Here is a 20081-nt window from a genome sequence, read left to right on the forward strand (position 1 = left end):
GAGTGGTGCATATGCTAGGTAATGTTAACTTGCAGGCTTGTACAGAAACTAAACCCTCAGGATGCATAAAACATGGATTCCGATGTCTCTACACTAATGCACAGAGTATGGGAAACAAACCGGAGGAACTGAAAGTCCTAATAAAGGAAGGAGACTATGACATAATACGTCTTACTGAAACTTGGTGGAATGAAAATCACAATTGGAATATTATGATTCAGGGGTACAACTTATTTAAAAGGGACAGGAAAATGAGAAAGGGCGGAGGCGTAGCAGTATATGTGAAGGAGGTATATACTTGTGAGGAAATATGTGAATCTGAGCATGGCAGCTCAGTTGAGAGTCTCTGGGTAAAAATAAAAGGAGTAAGAAATAACAGTGATATTATTGCGGTGGTCTGCTATAGACCACCAAGTCAGTCAGAGGACTTGGATGAGATATTTCTACAGCAGATTGCAAAGTTCTCCAAGAGAAGGGAAACAGTGATCATGGGAGATTTCAATTACCCAGACATTTGTTGGAAGTTCAACTCTGCTAAAAATGAAAAGTCAAATAGATTCCTGACTTGTCTTGCTGACATCTTCCTTTTCCAGAAAGTGAAGAAGGAAACAAGGGGATCTGCTATCTTGGATTAGATTCTCACCAACAAGGAAGAATTGATTGAAGAAGTGGAAATGGGCAGTAGTGACCATGTGTTTTTGGAATTTACATTCTTAGGAAAGCTATACATAATCAGACTTATAGGTTTGATTTCAGAAAGGCAAACTTTGATAAACTTAGAACTAGGCTGGGTAAAATCCCATGGTAAGAGATACTTAGGAGGAAGGGGGTTTCTTAAAAGTGAAATACTGAAAGCGCAATCACAGACAATTCCTATGAGAAGAAAAAATGAAAAAAGCCTAAAGAAGCCGGAGTGGCTCCATAAACAGCTCTCTAAGGACTTGAGAAATAAAAAAGACTCCTTTAGGAATTGGAAGGAGGGCCTTATAACCAAGGATGAATATAAACAAATCACCAGTTTTAGAACAAATAATCAAACAGTCGATCCTGGAACATTTAGAAAGAATGGCTGTGGTGACTAAGAGCCAGCATGGTTTTCTCAAGAACAAGTCAAGTCAGATTAACCTGATCTCTTTTTTTGAGAAAGTGACTACTTTGCTGGATCAGGGGAATGCTGTAGACATCATTTATCTTGATTTCAGTAAGGCTTCTGATAAAGTTCCACATACTATCCTTGTTGACAATTTGGTAAAATGTGGTTTGGATCCTGTTTCCGTTAGGTGGATCTGTAACTGGTTGACAGATCTCACCCAAAGAGTGCTTGTGAATGGTTCCTCATCCTCTTGGAGAGGAGTGACAAGTGGAGTGCCTCAAGGATCTGTCATGGGATCTGTATTATTCAACATCTTTATCAATTATTTGGATGAAGGAATAGAGGGAATGCTTATTAAATTTGCAGATGATACTAAATTGGGAGGGGTTGCAAACACAGAAGAAGACAGAAACAGGATACAGGATGACCTTGGCAGGCTGGAAAACTGCGCTAAAACCAATACAATGAATTTTAACAGGGATAAATGGAACGTTCTGCATTTAGGTAGGAAAAATCCAATGCATGGTTATAGGATGGGGGAGACTTGTCTTAACAGTAGTATGTGCGAAAAGGATCTAGGGGTCTTAGTGGATCATACGCTGAACATGAGTCAACAGTGTGATGCGGTGGCTAAAAAGGCAAATGCAATTTTGGGCTGTATCAACAGAAGTATATTGTATCGCTTTACTCTGCTCTGGTAAGTATCACTTTACTCTGCTCTGGTAAGACCTCACCTGGAGTATTGTGTTCAGTTTAGGGCAGCACATTTTAAGAAGGATACAGACAAGCTGGAATGGTCCAGAGGAGGGTGATGAAGATGGTGAGGGGTCTGGAGACCAAGTCCTATGAGGAAAGGTTGAAGGAGCTGGGGATGTTTAGCCTGGAAAAGAGGCAGCTGAGAGGTAATATGATCACCATCTTCAAGTATTTGAAAGGCTGTCATATAGAGCAGTGTTTCCCATTTACAGGGTCATGACCCGGTACCAGGCCATGGAAGCCTCACTACCAGGTCACAAGAAAAGCCAAAGCTAGCCCCACCCCCAGCAAAACTGGCCCACCTCATCTCTGTGTTGTGCAGAAAGGAGCTGGGCTGCCTCTCCTTCCTTCTCCCCCACTCCCAGTGTTTGAGAGAAAAGCTAGCATTCACTGGCACTTTAGATCCATGAAGTGTTCTTCGAGGTATGAGCTTTCATGTGCCTTGCAGTATTTTCTTTTGGGGAGATTTCCCCGGGAGGCCTGGGCGGCAAAGAAGGGTTTGTGTGTTTTTTTCAGCTGGGAGGGGCAGGGAGTGGGCATTCCAGTAGCTAGTTTGTTTTATCAAACGACCCCTGGGCAGAATTTTTGCTGGCTGAGGTCATCTGATGGTGAGGAAGGCTTTTCTTTCCTTTGCCCCCTTTCTTTCTTTCTTTCTTTCTTTCTTTCTTTCTTTCTTTCTTTCTTTCTTTCTTTCTTTCTTTCTTTCTTTCTTTCTTTCTTTCTTTCTTTCTTTCTTTCCCTCCCTCCCTCCCTCCCTCCCTGCAACTGATGCTCTGTCGGTATTCTTGGTGCTTGGGGAGGGGACGGGAAGCAACAGTGGGAGGGTTTCTAGTGCCCTAGCCCCACTGGTGGACATTCTGGTGCTTTTTGGGCATTGTATGAGGGAATTTTGGACTGAATAGTCCACTGGCCTGATCCAACATGGCTCCTCTTATATTTATGTTCTTTCTTTCCATGTCTTTCTTTTCTTTTCTTTTCTTTTCTTTTCTTTTCCTTTCCTTCCATTTCATTTTTTCCCTTTCTTTCTTTCCCAATCTTTTTCTTTCTTTCCTTCCATTTTTACTGGATGAAACTTTTCTGTTCATCATACTGTTGTTGCAGACATAGGAGCTCTGCCAGTTAAAAATTGGCACCCCCAGTTGTAACCAGGTGGCCTTCTATGAGATTTCTGTGTGAGTGAGTGAGAGTAAGAGGTGTGGGGCAGAAATATTACTGCGGTATATCTCAACAACACTGGAAGAGATGGTACTATGAACTTGGCACCATTTTACTGGTCCTGCTTTTAACAGCTGTCTGATACCAAAATTAAACTCCTCCTGTAGATATTAAAAAGGATGAAAGTAGTTCACTGGCTAAGTATCTGCACAACAGGTTGCTTTTAAAGGCATGGGAAACACAGCCAGTAAAAAGCTGCAAGTCCCTCATAAATATCCTTTTTGGGATAACTGCAGAAAAGCTTGTATGAACTTCATATAATTTGAAATTAATTTATTAATTGCAGTACAATTCTCTGCTACCTTTCACAGCAATTTCCCCATGTTTTAACCAAAGAAAAGTATGAAAAATAGCTGTCAAAAGAATTTTTTGAAACCAAGCAAGCTTGGTTGTAGCTTGAGGCAGGGTTCCAGCAGTAGCAGCTGAAGGAAGGGTCTACAAAATTGTCAGCCTATTTTGAGGTAGAGCAGCTGCCGGAGACCAGTTTGGGTGGTACACAGTGCTGACATTCCTGATGGCAATGGCAACAGCATTCCCAACTGCATGCACTGGCCAGTGGTGTTGAAGAAGGGGTGTATAGGTGGTGCAGGCAATTGAATATGGGCATTAGGAGTGCTTGCAAGCCGGAGAAGAATACACAAACAGATAGGTGCATGCAGGTGTGGGGGTGAAAAGAGAGGACAGCCCACTTTCCACCCCCATTTTGACTCAGCATGAGTTTCAGAGAGATTTTTCTGAAAATGAATTTACTTTCAAAGAAGAGGCAGGTTTGGGGGAGTGCCCTGAAAGTGACATCATGGGAAAAGGTGGAATTTTGGTTCAGTGTGCCCTGGAAGTGACATCACTTGGTCGATACCACAGGAAATGACATAATTCCTGTCTCCCGGCTCCACCTCCAAAGTCTTCCGGCTCCACCCCCAAATTTTAGTGGGCCACAAAGGAGAAGTGTAAAAATAACCGGGCCACGGTATAGAAAAGTTTGGGAAACCCTGATGTAGAGGATGGTGTGGAATTGTTTTCTGTGGCCCCGGAAGGTAGGACCAGAACCAGTGGGTTGAAATTAAGTGAAAAGAGTTTCCGGCTCAACATTAGGAAAAACTTCCTGACCGTTAGAGCAATTCCTCAGTGGAACAGGCTTCCTCAGGAGGTGGAACAGGCTTCCAACTCTATGATTCTATGATCCTTCTAGGTCCATTAAAAGTCAATGGACAAGAAGGGTATAACTTTGGTTAGGACAATACTCATGGACTCTGAAATGGGCAGAAAGGAATTCTCCACCTCCATTCTTCCTAGGTGACACCAGTGACTAAGAGGAAAATCAGCCTCCGACATCCATTATGGTGTAGCGCTGTTTCCCTGAGGAACTGATGGGATAGCTATCATTGGTACTCCCTAAGCTAATTTAGTCAAAACAATAGAATACCAACAATCTGGTACAATTGTGATGGCAACATGCATGAATGAATAAGCTGTTTCTATCCAAACTGATTAATTAAATTATTGGCAGTATGGGAACCTCAGCAGAATAAGATGAATAGCTGTAATACATTTTGCCTCTCCTTTCTTTGTCATTCCCATTGCTGTTTTTAAAAAAGCCTTTTTAAATGTAACTTGTTTTATAACCTTATTTCTGCTTTCAATGAACTTGTATGAAACACTAGGTTTAGAATAGATGGCCGCTTGTACTGAATAAATTTAATATTTAATTTAATTATTTTATAATTTTATTTTATATTATTGAATTTTATTTATTTGAATTCTCTTTTAGACTTACTACTACTATTTACCTCAAAAGCAAATATAAAATTACAGAAAACAATTACGTTTTTATAAAAAATATTTAAATGTCACAGGAATGCCAAAAAAACCTAAGAATAATTTGTCTGATGAAGTATGCATGTATACAAAAGCTTTCATTCTGAATAAAACTTTATTGGTCTTAAAGGTGCTACTGGACTCCTACTTTGTTCTATTGAAAGAAAACAATCATCTTAACACAGGGCAATGCTCTGCTGCAATACAGGCATTAGGGGTTTAGGGTTGCCAGCCTCCAGGTGGGGCCTGGAGTTCTCCTGGCATTATAACTGCTCTCTAGATCACAGAGACCAGTCTTCCTGGAGGAATGGCAGCTTCAGAGGCCAGGCTTGATGGCATCACATCCCCACTGAACTCTGTCCTCTCCCCAGACTCTGCCTTCTCCAGCTCCAGGAATTTCCCAAGCAGAGCTGGCGATCCTATTGGGGCGTCTATAGTCTACATATGCCCAATATAAGCTATTTTGCCATCCAAAGCAGTTGTAGCCAGTGTAAGTCGAAAAGTTTAAATGTGCCAATTGCCCCCCTGATCCATACTTCCAGCAACCAGGATTTGGCCCCAAGAAATGCAGCAGCAGGTCAGGTCTTGGCGGTGATGCCACAAATATTCCATACTTATCCAGGCCTCAGATTCAGTAGGAAGTAGCGCAACTCCTGAACTTTTCTGAGGGTTTCTCTTCCTCCTTCCCATCTTGCCCATTGAATAGTAGGTGCAGATGCATAACAATCCCTGGATGAGCTCCACCACCTATTTTTCTACAAAACGACTCCTGTACTTATCACATCCTTCCATGCCACCATGGTTCTCAAAAAATGTCATTCCCAGTAGTCAACTGAGTCACTTATACAGTGACCTTAATCCTAAATGCAGTTCAGTACAATTGTCAGGCAAGCCAGCCCATTGCTTCCTATGCCAAGGCCTCGGTCCCAACCATAACAGTCCCATTTCAGTGTATTAATGTACTATTAATTGCATGAGAATATGTGTGGGAATGTGCATGCATATCAGAATGTGTATTCAAATTATCTTAAATGTGCATTAAAATTATGCCTATACAACTTAAATGTGCATTAAAATTATGCCCAAGCAATAGGGTTCCCAAGTCCAATTCAAGAAATATCTGGGGACTTTGGGGGTGGAGCCAGGAGACTTTGGGGTGGAGCCAAGATCAAGGCTGTGACAAGCATAATTGAACTCCAAAGGTAGTTCTGATCATCACATTTAAAGGGATGGCACCTTTTCAATTCCTTCCTTCCATAGGAAATAATGAATGGGGCATCTTCTTTTGGGGCTCATAGAATTGGACCCCCTGGTCCAATCGTTTTGAAACTTGGGGGATAATCTGGGGAGAGGCACTAGATGCTGTACTGAAAACTTTGTGCCTCTACCTCAAAAAACAGCCCCCCCCCCAGAGCCTCAGATACCTGCGGATCAATCCTCCATGATTTTCTATGGGAATAAATCTCCATAGGGAATAACAGAGTTCCCAGCAGACATTTCCCTCCCCTCCCCCCGCTTTCTGATGACCCTGAAGCGGGGGGAGGGCTTCCAAACCGGGGGATCTCCTGCCCCCACCTGGGAATTGGCAACCCTACCAAGCAAGCAAGCCTTTTTATGTGCAGATAAGCCTTTTTACAACTATGGATCTCCTTATCTGGATGAAGAAGACCTTTCACATAGTAGGGAGGGCAAATATACATAATTCAAATGGAGGCTACTTTAATCACCAGACAGTGAAGGTCAAAGAACTATTTTCTTGTATCCCCTCATGAATGGAGCAGGCCTCATAACAGAATAGCTGTGATGTGGCTGTAGGGAGTACATAGACGTGTTCGACTGGAATCCAGGAGCCCTGGGCTGAAATCTCTGCTTGGCCAGAAAATACACTTGCTGGCCTATTACATTGAACCCTCACCTTCCTCATAGGTTTGTTGTAAGGATAAAACGGAGGGCAGGTCCTTGGAAGATGAACAGGGTAAAGTGTAATAGATCAGTGTGTTCACAAAAGGCCAGAGCCAGAATAGCTCTAATAGATTGGTACGTGTGTTTGCGTGTGGAACAGCTCTGTTTTCGTACAACTTAAAAACATTTGTCAGCAGTAAGTGGGAAAACATTGCAGTGTTTTGATTAATATTTACTTGAATCGCTACAGCTAAATATAATATATTGAGGGGCTGGATTTGTCCCAGAGGCCAGCAATCTTACAATTCATATTGGTTCTCATGTCAATTTATAGTGAAAACATTTACCTACCATTATAAGGAATGGTAACCAGAAGTCAGGTACTGGCAACCAGTAGGAGCAACAGAGAAAGGTGAGAGGAGAAGGGGTTCCTGGAAAGAGTTCAGGGACTTGATTGGCTGGAGAAGTTGAAGGAACTTATGTAAGTATGAGGATCATCTATTGACAAACAAGAACTAAATTGCATATGTGAAGAAAATATTGTGTGTGTGTGTATCCATCTGTCAGATTCAGTGTGTAAATTCTGGGACTATCTTTTGTGGTGAGAATTTAGGGAGGCATTGCAAATTATCTATGAGAACTGCAGAGGATATTTTTAGAGTTGCAGAATATCCTCCTACACTGCTAGGGAAGCCTGTCAAAAGCACTTTCTGATTTGTTCTGTTCTTCCAATTCATGCTTGTTTGCAGTAATGATATTTATTGACCAAAGGTGGGTGGTGGAAGTTCTTGGCATCAGTCTCAGCTGATGTGAGATTAAAAATGCATCAGATCTTCCTGCAAAGTTTTCTGAAAGTTGCAAATCAATTGAGAAGAAAACATGAAATACAAATGATACCTGGAAGTCAATAAATAGTAAGAATCAATGTATTTATTACATTTTTATTCTGCCTTTCCTCCAAGGAGTTCAGGGTAGCATAAATGGTTCTCCCCTCCAACATTTTGTCCTCCCTAAAATCCCTGTGAAATAGGTTAAACTGACAGAGTAAATGGCCCAAGGTCAGACAGTGAGTTTAATAGAAAGCAGAGATTTATCTGAAGCTTGCCTAGATTAATACACTAACCACTACACCAAGCGAGACCCCTTATTTTGTGCTAGGCACCTCAGAATGAATTAATATGGATACTAAGATTAAAAGCTACATACTGAGTTGATACTTAATGGCATTACTATCACAGCCACTTGATTGTTGCGTTTACACTCATCTTGGGGCAAAAGCAAGCTTATGGGGCACTATCTGTAGGTTACATCATGTATGAGGCAAATTTAAGTACCTCATATTTACATTTGTGGCAACAAATTAAAATTGACCTCATCCACATGAATGACCATTCCATGTTTGGATTGTGTCATCATCTTGTTGATGGGGCTAAGTAGGTGGCACCAACACTCTTCAGGTTCTTTCTCTGTTTATTTGAGTAACTGAATTGGGACTTCCCACACATGACAAGTCAACAATAGAAACAGCACTCTCCTCAGCCCTGGGCCAAGTGTTTAAAGTGTTCATAAGATCTGCTTAGAACTTCTGAGACAACTAAGCTCTTTTAATGGGATGTTTTGGAAGAATGCCTAGCAAGCAGGTCCTATTGATAGGCTGTGCTAGGCTGGGTTTTCCTGCTTCTTTCGGTTGGGAGCCAGAATGGTTGTGGCAGTTGAGCAACCACAATAGGAGTCTCTTGCCTCTATTCTGGTAGATAGGGCTCCTCCATGCTGGCCATCTCTTCAGCTGGTGCTTTTGAAAGCCTCTTGGCGAACTGCCCATCTCCACTGAGCAAGGTACTAGTATTCTTTTGTCACTTCTATCATGCCCATGCATACGCCCAAGTGTGCCAGCAGCAATGGGGATGCATTGGCTCATATCTACAGCAGTGATTCCTGACACACATGCTCATAGTGAGTGGCCATTGTGTGGCAGACAGTCATTTAACTGATATTAATACCAGATGTGTGAATTTCATAAAATTTTGATTAATTACATTTTGGGATTCCAGGGAAGCCATGCCTTTCATTATCCTAAATTTTAAGGAATGTTATTACCAGGTCAGCATTCTGTTTTGGGTACATTGTTTGGATTCCGTAATCTTGGGATCATTGTATCTTGTGCCATTAGAGACAGACAGGGAGGGAGAGAGAGGAAGCACACTCAAATCTCAGCTATTCCAAGGCACATTGCCCCTTTAACTTTAAAGGGCCACTATTTTCTATAACAGAAGTGGCCAAACTTGCATAACATAATAGCCACATAGAATATACATCAGATGTTTGAAAGCCACAAAACTTGAATGTCAGATGTTTGAGAGCAGCAAGGAAGGAAGTATGGAAAGGTGGAAAAGTGGAAAGAGAGCAAATAGATGGGGGAGGGGGAGGTAAGAAAGCAACTTTAAATGCATACTTCAAGCTGCCAGCTGGCTTGGCTTCGAGAAGTGATTTAATGAGACAAATGTCTTCTCCAAGCTGGCTGGCTGAGTGGTAGGGAATTTGAGAGCCACATAATATGTGTGAAAGAGCCACATGTGGCTCCTGAGCCACAGTTTGACCACCTCTGTTCTATAACAAGGCCTGGCCTCCCAAATCTAGAGAAGTAGACTTGGTCTTGCAACTGTGCATAGGAGAAATAATGGTCCCATCATTTCATACGGGTGGTAGACCTAGCCTCCTTTCAGATCTCTCCCCATTCTCTCACACTTTCATCTTAATTTTAAACACAAATGCTTTATTGTATACAGCCTCCACTAAGCACTTGAGAACTAGTTCCCTAAAGTAATCACACATACACAAGCAAGAGGAACAAGGGAGGATATTGGGAAATTTTAGGGAAGGAATATATAACCTGAAATCCTGGGCTTCAGGTCTGGAGAGGTCCAAGGAGCAGATCATGGAGCCAGCTAAGCAAGAAAGAAAAGCCTGCAACACAGGAGTTGCAGGTGTGTTCAGTTAGTGGGCAAACCTGGTACACTTTTCACTGTCCTGGGAATGGTCTTTTTATGGGGACAAGTCCCATAGCTGGACATGGGAACTCACTTTCTCAGGAACCTGATTGGTCCAAAATGTGAAGTTTCAATCCCACTGGCTGGTTTAAAGTTAATTGCAGACAAACTTTGGTGGGGAAACATGTGCAAAACGCTTTGATTAGGCTATTGTGAGTCAAATCTAAAGGGCCACAAAGAACCTGGGTGAGGCAACATAATTAACATACTTTAATTAGGTTGCATTGATCCAAAATTTTGGGTGAGTCAAGATAGCTCCTGAAACCAGGCCTGAGCATAAATCAATGACTTGGGTGTCCTTCTTGATTGAGTAATAAAAAAGAAAAAGAGGAACTGGGCATAAGTTAATGTAATAGCAACTTCCTTGTCCTGGGCAGACATATCTGGAAGATGCCAAGATATCCTATTGTTGAAAAGTCTTTTGTTATTGGGAATGAAATCTTGTTGTTATTGAGCTGTGGTAGATTGTGATGCCAGCACACCCTTTCCCTTCTGTCCCTGGAAATTTCCAATGTCATGGCAGAACCCAAGTGTCCTTATGAGACTCTCTAGATTTCAGGTCCCCTTGGCACTTAGGCTGTAAAGGGAAGTGCTTATTAAAACAACTAAGTCCAAGATAAGATGAGGATCCCACTAGCCAAGAGGATCTCAGCTGGAGGAGGGGGCAGAGTCCCTCACAGCACAGATATCTAGAAGTCAGTCCATATGATATGGCACACAAATAGGATCATTGTATTGGGCAGCTGCCATTCAAGTGCAATTTCAAATGGCTTCTATAAGATCACAGTGCTATATGGCTGACGAACCTAAAGAGCTCTCCTATGTTTACTGTGCTGTGCTGGACAGGATGAGTATAAGAACTAATTCTCGTGGCCTGTCAGATCATGATTAGATTACTATTTTCTATCTGGTCTGGTTGTTTATGTCAGCTTGGATTCTGGCATGCCCCTGGTGAAATGGTCATCTGATTCCTCTATGTCTGGTATAAACAAAGATTCAGCATGCTGCTGCTTGACAGAAATTATTACTCATTTTTTGCTGTGATATTGAATGGAATTTGTGCTTATGACAGTGTTTTTGGATGACCGCTTTACCAAGAGCATGCTAGAATCCAGGCAGATGAAAATGTCAGCCTACAAAGAAAAGAAGTGGCTGGCAACATGCCCCAAAGGTTGTGTGAATTGGCCCTCAGAGCACCCCTAATTATCAAACTATTGTCAAGTTGAATCAATCTCTCAAGACCGCAATAGAAACAGTGCAAGATAAACCAATGTAAGCAAAATATCAAGAAGCTAGTTCCAGGACTCATTCAGAGGGCTCAGAGCTTGGAGACTAATAGGCCCTTTTCACACTTACCAGTGGAAATCAGAAGGGGATTGGTTTTGTGCCGCCAAGGCGTAATCTGGGATAGGGATGGGAGTTTTCAGACACATGTGTTTTTATCCCCAGTAGGGTTCTGTGATTGAAGCGAGCCATTTCACACTATTCCACTTTTATCTTGCTTCCACGAGCACCAGCTGTTTTTGCGCCCTTTTTTGCCCTCTGTCACATGATCTCCGGCTTTTCTTTTTTTTAGTGATGTTTCAAAACAGCACCACCATTGGGATGCCTGGGCTGCATTGAGATGCCTGAGATTGCTGCCGCTGACACTTGGTAACAAGTGCCCCATTGGGTACACAGTTCAAGCGGAAGATCAGGGCACCAGGAATTGGTCTGCCACCTGTTGCTAACACTTCTATGCCAACACCTCTTGACCCACTCCTCCTCCTTACAATTCCAGACAAATCACTCACCAACCTATTAAACTAGGCAAACCACTCACCAACTACAACCCACAGAAATCTGTGGCTTCCCCCCCTGACATTTATACCTGCTGCAGCTTGTCACAAGTCACTTCCCAATAGCCTGCGGGCATGGATGGGTGCATAACCAGTTGGGTTAGCGACAGGTGACAGACCAATGCCTGGTGCCCTGATCTCCCGCTTGAACTGTGTATCCAATGGGGTACTTGCTACCAAGTGGCAGTGGCAGTGATCTCAGGCATCTCAGTGGAGCCCAGGCATCCCAATGGTGATGCTATTTTGAAATATCACTATAGGGACAGTAGTGGGACTGTGTGAAAAGGTAATAGTATTCCGGTAGCAGCCAGTTACTGAATCGAGTCTGTCTGAAATGACAGCAGAAACCCATTACTGTTCAGTAACTGACCAGCTGCCATACTGGAATACTTAGGCTGTGTGAAAAAGGCCTATGTATAAAGAAAATTATGCTTTCTAGATACAATTGATACTGGGATTAGTGTAACAGCTAAGGGTGTGTGCTACAAGCCTAAGGGTCCCCAATTCAAATCTCACCCTAGGCTGGAATTCACTAGGAGACCTTAAACATGTAACCGCCTCTCAGCCCTGCATCTGCAGTATGAGGGTACCAATACTGACATAATTACTGAGATAAAAGTAAAGTGAAGCTTTCATACTATATTTAGTTATAGTATTTAGTTATAGTATAATAATTAACAATGTTTTTGTTAATTATTGTAATCATTATATAGTCTAAAACTATACACAATGAAAAAGCTCAGGATTCATACTCCCTTCATGTTCTTCATGTTCTTCTAAACAATACTGAACACCCAAGACCATAACCAGCCTTCTAGGTGGGGCTATGGTAGTGGTCATTAGATGCAACTCTCACATTTCCTAAGGGCAAAGTAATGGATAGAAAATAAATGCTTTCCTCATGATCAACAGAAACTGCCATAATCCCCTCACCAAACGCAAGTGTTGGTTTTGGTTTTGACTTTTAAGGCCTTGAGTAGTCTGAGACCACAGTATCTGCAGGACTGCCTCCTCTGGTTTGCTCCCAGGAGAGTATTATGCTCCTCAGATAACAACCTCCTGGTGATCTCCAGCCTCAGAGATATCCGGCTGTCCTTGACCAGGGCCAGGGCTTTCTCAGTCCTGGCCCCAACCTAGTGCAACTCTGCCAAATAACATCAGGGCCTGGTGGGATCTTATGCAATTCCGCAGGGCCTGCAAGGCAGTGGCGTTGCCAAATCTTAGTTGGCTCTGGGCAGGGAATTGTTTTCACGTGCGCTTTGCATGCATGGCATGATGATATAACCCAGAAGTGACATTATTGCACCAAACATATTGTGCAAGTGATGCTCTAGCAATCGAGTAAAAACTCTATGGCACCATGGAGTTCTTTACCTGGTTGCTACAGCATTGTGCTAAGCACGATAACGTCACTTCTGGATGTCATCATGCCAGGTATGTTGAGGCACACTGGGACTCTTTGGGGGCAGGGCTGCCCCTGCCAGCTCATTATGGGGTGGCGGGTTGGAGGCCCACCCCCCAGCAGGAACTAGGGAAACCTGTAAGGCAGAGATGTTCTGCTAGGCATTTGGTTGAGGGCAGTAATGGTTGACATCATGGCTGGTACCCTCATTTGCTCTGCATCCCCTCAGTTTGTCTTAATTCTTCTCCACCATATCCATGAGGTGCTCACAGCTTGAAAATAGGAGGAAACTGTAAATTTTTCTTCTTGATTTTAAATAAATGCATTATATGTTCTGTTTTTATAATGATGTATGTCACCTAGAGCCCCACAATTGTGGGGATTAGGCAATTCATAAATGCAATAAAAAAATAAAAATAAATATATGTATGTTGTATGTTAGTATCTATACGTTGTTAGTATAAGCTAACCTCATGATCAACAGAATAAATAAAACTGCTATTTTAAATAAATACATTCTATTCTATATAAATTTTATTCTAAATAAAAATTGCTATTTTGAAGATAATTTTAACTTATAATGGATCTTCTTTATAATAACTTCTATAAAATGCATAACTCTAAACACTATCATATTCACAGCCATAAAAACTAAATGGGGGTATTTTTCTTCCTGGGATAACTTAAACTTCATAAGGACAATCATGAAACATCCATGCTGAGACAAGACAAAATCAGTTTGACACAGTTGAACATGTCAGGCTGAAGGAGACTGAGCAATATTAACATTTTGAGGACACCAGTAGCAATTGGTCTTTTTAATCAGAATTTTTCATACTTTAAAATCAGGCTCTTTCGTTCTTTAATCAAACTTAGGGCAAATCAGTGTTCCAGGTGGGGTGTGGCTTCTACTGGCCAATCATGGCTATATCCAGTGTCAACATCAGCAATGGTCAGGGTACAGTGTATGCCAAGGTCCATCCCTGATGTAAAATAATTGTGTTTTTCTCACACATCAAATTCCACATCTCAGTAGAGTGGTGAATGGCAGCTTTATTGCTTAATGATAATGGATGCTAAGCTCTCACCAAAGCCAAAAGACAATTTGCTTTGTACACAGGTATTCCTCCTCTTTTGGTTAATAGCAAGTGAGTGGACATCAAAGGAAGTTTTTCTAATTTCTGCATGTCACTCATACAACAGGAAAAAGACTTCCAAGCATTGTGTTCAACAGGGTGATAGAAAAGTATGGATTGTTGCTGCGTAATATTTGTGCCCAGTGCCATGCTAATAGTGCCAGAGGAGTAGAATCCATTTTTCTTCGGGGGGGGGGGGGGCGGGGAGAGCAAAGTTTTGATGAGGCAAAGCAATTTTTTGTAATATACCATCATATTTATTCATTTTTTTCCCTGGAGCTACAAAATGCTTTGAATAGGATAGCCAAGTCCTCTCGCAAGTGATGTCATTGTGCCAGCGACGTTGCATGCCAGCCGCTCTAGGAGCTTCCAGAAAAACTCTATGGTTTTCCCAGATGCTCTAGCAATTTGGGAGGGAAAACTCTATGGAACAATAGGTACCATAGAGTTTTCCCTCCCAAATTGCTAGAGCGTCTGGGGAAACCATAGAGTTTTTCTGGAAACTCCTAGAGCAGCCGACATGCGACGTTGCCAGTGTGATGACGTCACTGCAAGTGATGTCATCATGCCAGCGATGTCGGGGAGGATCCCCCCACTGGCCCAATGTGGATCAGTGGGTTGGGAACCTCCGGGGCAGGGGAACCTCTGCCCGGCCCAGGAACTCAGCAGCCCTAGCTTTGAAATGCCATGTAGCTTTTGTGACCCTGAAAGCTATCTCAGACATCTTGGGATGCTACATGTTTTTAACAAGATAATATATAATTTTTAAAATAATGTACATGTATAAAATGAGTAGAGTCAAAGATGTAACTCTTTGTTAAAAAAAACCTGAATGATGCATTTCACAATATTAAAACACTTCCTTCCCTTGTATTAGTTATGGCTCCTTTAGTCCTGTGTTGAGTGGTAAAATGAAGTTCCCTTCTCTCTATCAGATGGTTTCAAAAGAAAATCTCCAGTATGTTGGGATCGTTTAGCTACTTAAGCATTTTGGAAGGATGTGGATTGGCTTCCTCACTTTCAGTGGAGTAGAGAAACTTTTTGAGACCCTTAAACCAAGGCTCCTCCAGAACAATATTTGTATCACTTTTGCACAAATTATGCAAATTTTATTGAATACTGCTCCAAATAAAATAATGGAAGGCATATTTTCTTCTTTCTGATTTTATACAGCAGAATAAAAATAACTGAGAAAGCAAAATGTTATTGCTTTACTCCCCGCCCCTACCCCTCTCTTCTAATCCCATATTGGAGGAGGGAGGGGATGTCCTGCTGACTCTCCCCCACTCCCAGAACTCTAGACACCTGTGGAGCTCTGCCCAGACACCCTCTCTCACCCCAGGACCTGCACATCCCACTGGGTAGCTTGTTGGCAGTGGCCCCAGACACAAAATAAGTAAATTGAAATGGAAACTGAAGTTGCTGAAGAAGAAAAAGTAGAGTCAAAAGGGAGGTGTCCGAAAGGAAAGAGTATGATGAGAAGCAAAAGGGGCTGTACCAAAGGTTGCCCAGTAATACAATATTGTCCAGGGCCCAAGCAACTCTGGAACCTTCCGGACTAAAAAGATAAAGGTAGTCCCCTGTGCAAGCACGAGTCGTTTCCGACTCTGGGGTGACGTTGCTTTCACAATGTTTTCACGGCAGACCCAAGAAAAAATGTTTTTCCATCCAAATGCTTTTGCATCAGCTCCAAACTGGTAGAACTTGCTCCCACTCAAGATGTTGGATATAGTACAATTCCACAGGGCCTGCAAGATGGAGTTGTTTCACCAGGCCTTTGGTGAAGTGGTAGACTTTTAAAGACCTTAGCCTCCCCCACATACACTGTCCAGATGAATGGTCCTCAAGACCCATCTTGGCATCTGCTGAATTGAGCACTGTTGTTGGTTGTTATGCCCTGCCCAGTAGGAGACATTGGTGGGCACCAGAGATGGTTATGTGCTGTTTTAAAGTTAAATTATTTTGAATCTTAACTTGTTACTAATTATATTTATTGTTCTAGCTTTTTGTTGTGACCCTGAGCCTGCTTGCAGGGAGGGTGGGATATAAATCCAAGGATGGATGGATGGATGGATGGATGGATGGATGGATGGATGGATGGATGGATGGATGGATGGATAAATAAATAAATAAATATAAATATAAATATAAATATAAATATAAATCCTGGTATTCCATATAGCAATGTTTTAAGCCTTTTTAGTGGTGTGCATTTCTGGAGGCCACTATTGCTGGCATGATGATTGTCTATACAATAACAACAGCTTATATAGTTAGAAACATATACATGTTGCAGCCTCTGTTTTTAGCATCATACATAAGCTGTTTTCTGCACTGTTGGATTTCACACTGTAGTGTATGAAGTAACCCTTTGACTTGGCTAGCATACCTGTGGTCAAGTGTCTGCATTACATGAAAATGGATAAAGAGTCAGCTTAAAAAAATGAAATTTGTAATTAAAGATTGTGAAAATAAGAACAAGAAATGTAAAATCTAATCAGTTAACTGTACACATTTCAGTTTGGACACATATAATATATTACAGGGGTGGCCAACGGTAGCTCTCCAGATGTTTTTTACCTACAACTCCCATCAGCCCGACCCAGCATTATATTTTAATTGATTAATTTATTATTATTTATTAGTTTCAATTTATAGTCCACCCTTTCCCAAATGGGCTCTGAGTAACAACAGTCAATATCTGATTGTATCCATATTGCTTGTCATTTGAGGGTGGCAAAAAACAAAACATCAGTAACAGTGCCATCCTAAACATAGTTACAGTCTATTGAAATCAATGGGCTGTTAACTCTGTTTAGGATAGCAATAAAACAATACAGTACTAAGAACACTCTCCTGGGAGTAAACCACACTTAATAGACCTTAATAAGAGTCTGAGTAGACCTGCTTAGGTCTGTTCTTTTCAGTAAAAAGATCAGGGCTCTGTTTGTAGAAAAAGTCAGAAGAACTCATTTGCATATTCTTTTCAGTAATAAGATCTGTTTTCAGTAATAATATTCTGTTCTTTTCAGTAATAAGATCAGGGGTCTTTTTGTAGAAAAAGGTCAGAAGAACTCATTTGCATATTAGGCCACACCCCCTGATGGCAGCAGGAACTCATTTGCATATTAGGCCACACACACCCCTGACATCGAGCCAGCCGGAACTGTGTTCCTGTGCGTTCCTGCTCAAAAAAAGCCCTGCCTTTAGTTAAACTGCATTAATGTGCTTTATATTTAAGATAACCATACATCTGAAATATATATTATTGTGTCCAATCTATAGAATCTTCATTAGAATTTGATGGAAAACTTTCAGACTGTACTTCAGAAGAGATGGCAGTCTTACTATTGAACATCCATTTTCAGATATTAGCCTTAGTATCACATCTTAGGAGGCACCATCAAGATGCCATCCCACCTATAGTTTTAGGGCTGGGAATTCCATTACCTCATTGTGTAACTCCAGCATCCTGCCCCTCAGGTCAGGAAAGCCAGTTTGGTGTAGTGGTTAAGTGTGCGGACTCTTATCTGGGAGAACCGGGTTTGATTCCCCACTCCTCCACTTGCACCCGCTGGCATGGCCTTGGGTCAGTCATAGCTCTGGCAGAGGTTGTCCTTGAAAGGGCAGCTGCTGGGAGAGCCCTCTCCAACCCCACCCACCTCACAGGGTGTCTGTTGTCGGGGAGGAAGGTAAAGGAGATTGTGAGCCGCTCTGAGACTCTTCGGCGTGGAGGGCGGGATATAAATCCAATACCTTCTTCTTCTTTTAGAGTCCATAAAAAAGGAGCACCCAGCGTAGTGTGTCACACTAAGTCCTACAGAGTAGCACCCCCAAACTTACAATTTGGGTCCCCGGGTCAAGATGTGCTGGCCATTCATGTTCCCTTTTTCACTGACTTCTGCACATTGGGATGGTAAATATCACCCCTTTCTTTATGTCTCTAAACTCCTCCATTTCTCTGTAGTCTTGTATGTATATACATTTGATTGCTTTGGTATGTGTGCATTTTTATTATTATCAGTATTTTTTTCAATAAAATCATTTTCCTTTTAATTGGCCTGGTTCATTCTGAGGGTCCTCCTGCAACGGAACTTAGTATACGTGGGTACAGATCGCACCTGTTATATCCCTTTGCCAGACTGGTCTCCATGCTGATTTCCTCATCTAAAATGGAGACAGAAAATTCAGGTAACTCCACAAATACACACTTCCTCGAGGAACCTTTAATATGGATTGGATCCTCATCACTCTGCCACCTGAAGTGAGGTACAGTTCTTCTTGGGTAACCATGGGAAAGTGAGTAAGATAATCTTGCTCTGTTTTGTAGGAATTCAGCACTTCTAGTCCTTGCAGTTCTGATATGCCTTAGAAAGCAAGCTGATAACAATAATATAGTAAGTATGAGATTAACCTTTTCACAACATTTTGCTTAACTAACCAATTCTCAGTTTGTTTCATAGTCAACAGAACCTAAACAAAATTTCCAGTTTACACCTTAACATCTGTAGGTTATGAGGTGGACTCTAACCTTGTTTTCCAGAGGCAATATATTTACACCAGTGGGTGAAAGTGTGTAATTTTACCAGTTTCCTCCTCCCACTGAAGGTTTCCAGTTTGCTCACATACTGCTGCCACAGCAGGCTGTAGTGAGAGGGATAAGCAGGAAAGTTAATTTACATAGCCACTCTGGCTCATGCTAGCTAGGAGCCACTCCTATGTATATATCTGGGATCCCACTACTAATTTAGGATTTACCACTATGCAAAATTGGAGTTTGTTTTAGACTGTTATATTACTTTTAGATTGTATATTGTTTTATTATATATATCCGATTTTAACCTTGTATTATTGACTGTTGTAACCCACTCAGAGCCCATATGGGAAAGGGCAGGCTATAAATGGAAATTAATTAATTAATTAATGTCCAAATAAGTACACTAGAAGGCCAGTTTGTATGGAGCCTATTATGTGGGAGCATTCTAAAATACAACTTCCAACCTACAATCAGAACTCTACTCAAAGGAAAATCTGTACCACCTGGTTTTGTTGACTGTATACTTATGATCTTGAGCCTAGTTTGAAAACCGGGATTGAGGTACTATCTTGTGTATCAAATAATTTGGTCTCAAAAATTCAAGTGTAGTTAGTCAGACAAGAAATGCAATAAACACACATAAAATTAGCCCATTCTGACTTGAAATCTCAGGGGTACTTCGTTATAAATAAAAAAAGTATTTTCCCAGGGGAAAACCCCCCAGAATAAATGCTAACTTCAAGAATGCTATGTTTTATGATTGGGCAAGACTCACAAATGAAAAATGTGTTATCTAAGGCTGCCCATCTCCAAGGTGGGGCAGAAGATCCCCTGTTTTGGCAGTCCTTCCCCCACTTCAGGTTATCAGAAGCCGGGGAGGGGGGAAATGTCTGCTGGGCACTCTATTATACCCTATGGAGACTGGTTCTGGGGTATCTGGACCTCCGGGGGGGGCTGTTTTTTAGGTAGAGGCACCACATTTTCAGCATAGCATCTGGTGCCTCTCCTCAACCCCCTGAAGTTTCAAAAAGATTGGGCCTGGGGGGTCCAATTCTATGAATCCCAAAAGAAGGTGCCTCCATCCTCCATTATTGCCTATGGGAGAAAACCATTTAAAAGGAGCACGGTCGCTTTAAATGTGATGGCCAGAACTCCCTTTGGAGTTCAATCATGCTTGTCACAACCTTGCTCCTGACTCCACCCCCAAAGTCTCCAGATGTTTCCTGAATTGGACCTGGCAACCCTAGTGTTATTTAAAGCCAGAAAAGTGAACATTCCAAGATAATCTTGGATAGTGTCCATATTATAGATTTTATTAGTGATATTATGCCACTCAAAAG

The sequence above is a fragment of the Heteronotia binoei genome, chromosome 1, assembly GCF_032191835.1.
Source record: "Heteronotia binoei isolate CCM8104 ecotype False Entrance Well chromosome 1, APGP_CSIRO_Hbin_v1, whole genome shotgun sequence".
Lineage (NCBI taxonomy): Eukaryota > Metazoa > Chordata > Lepidosauria > Squamata > Gekkonidae > Heteronotia > Heteronotia binoei.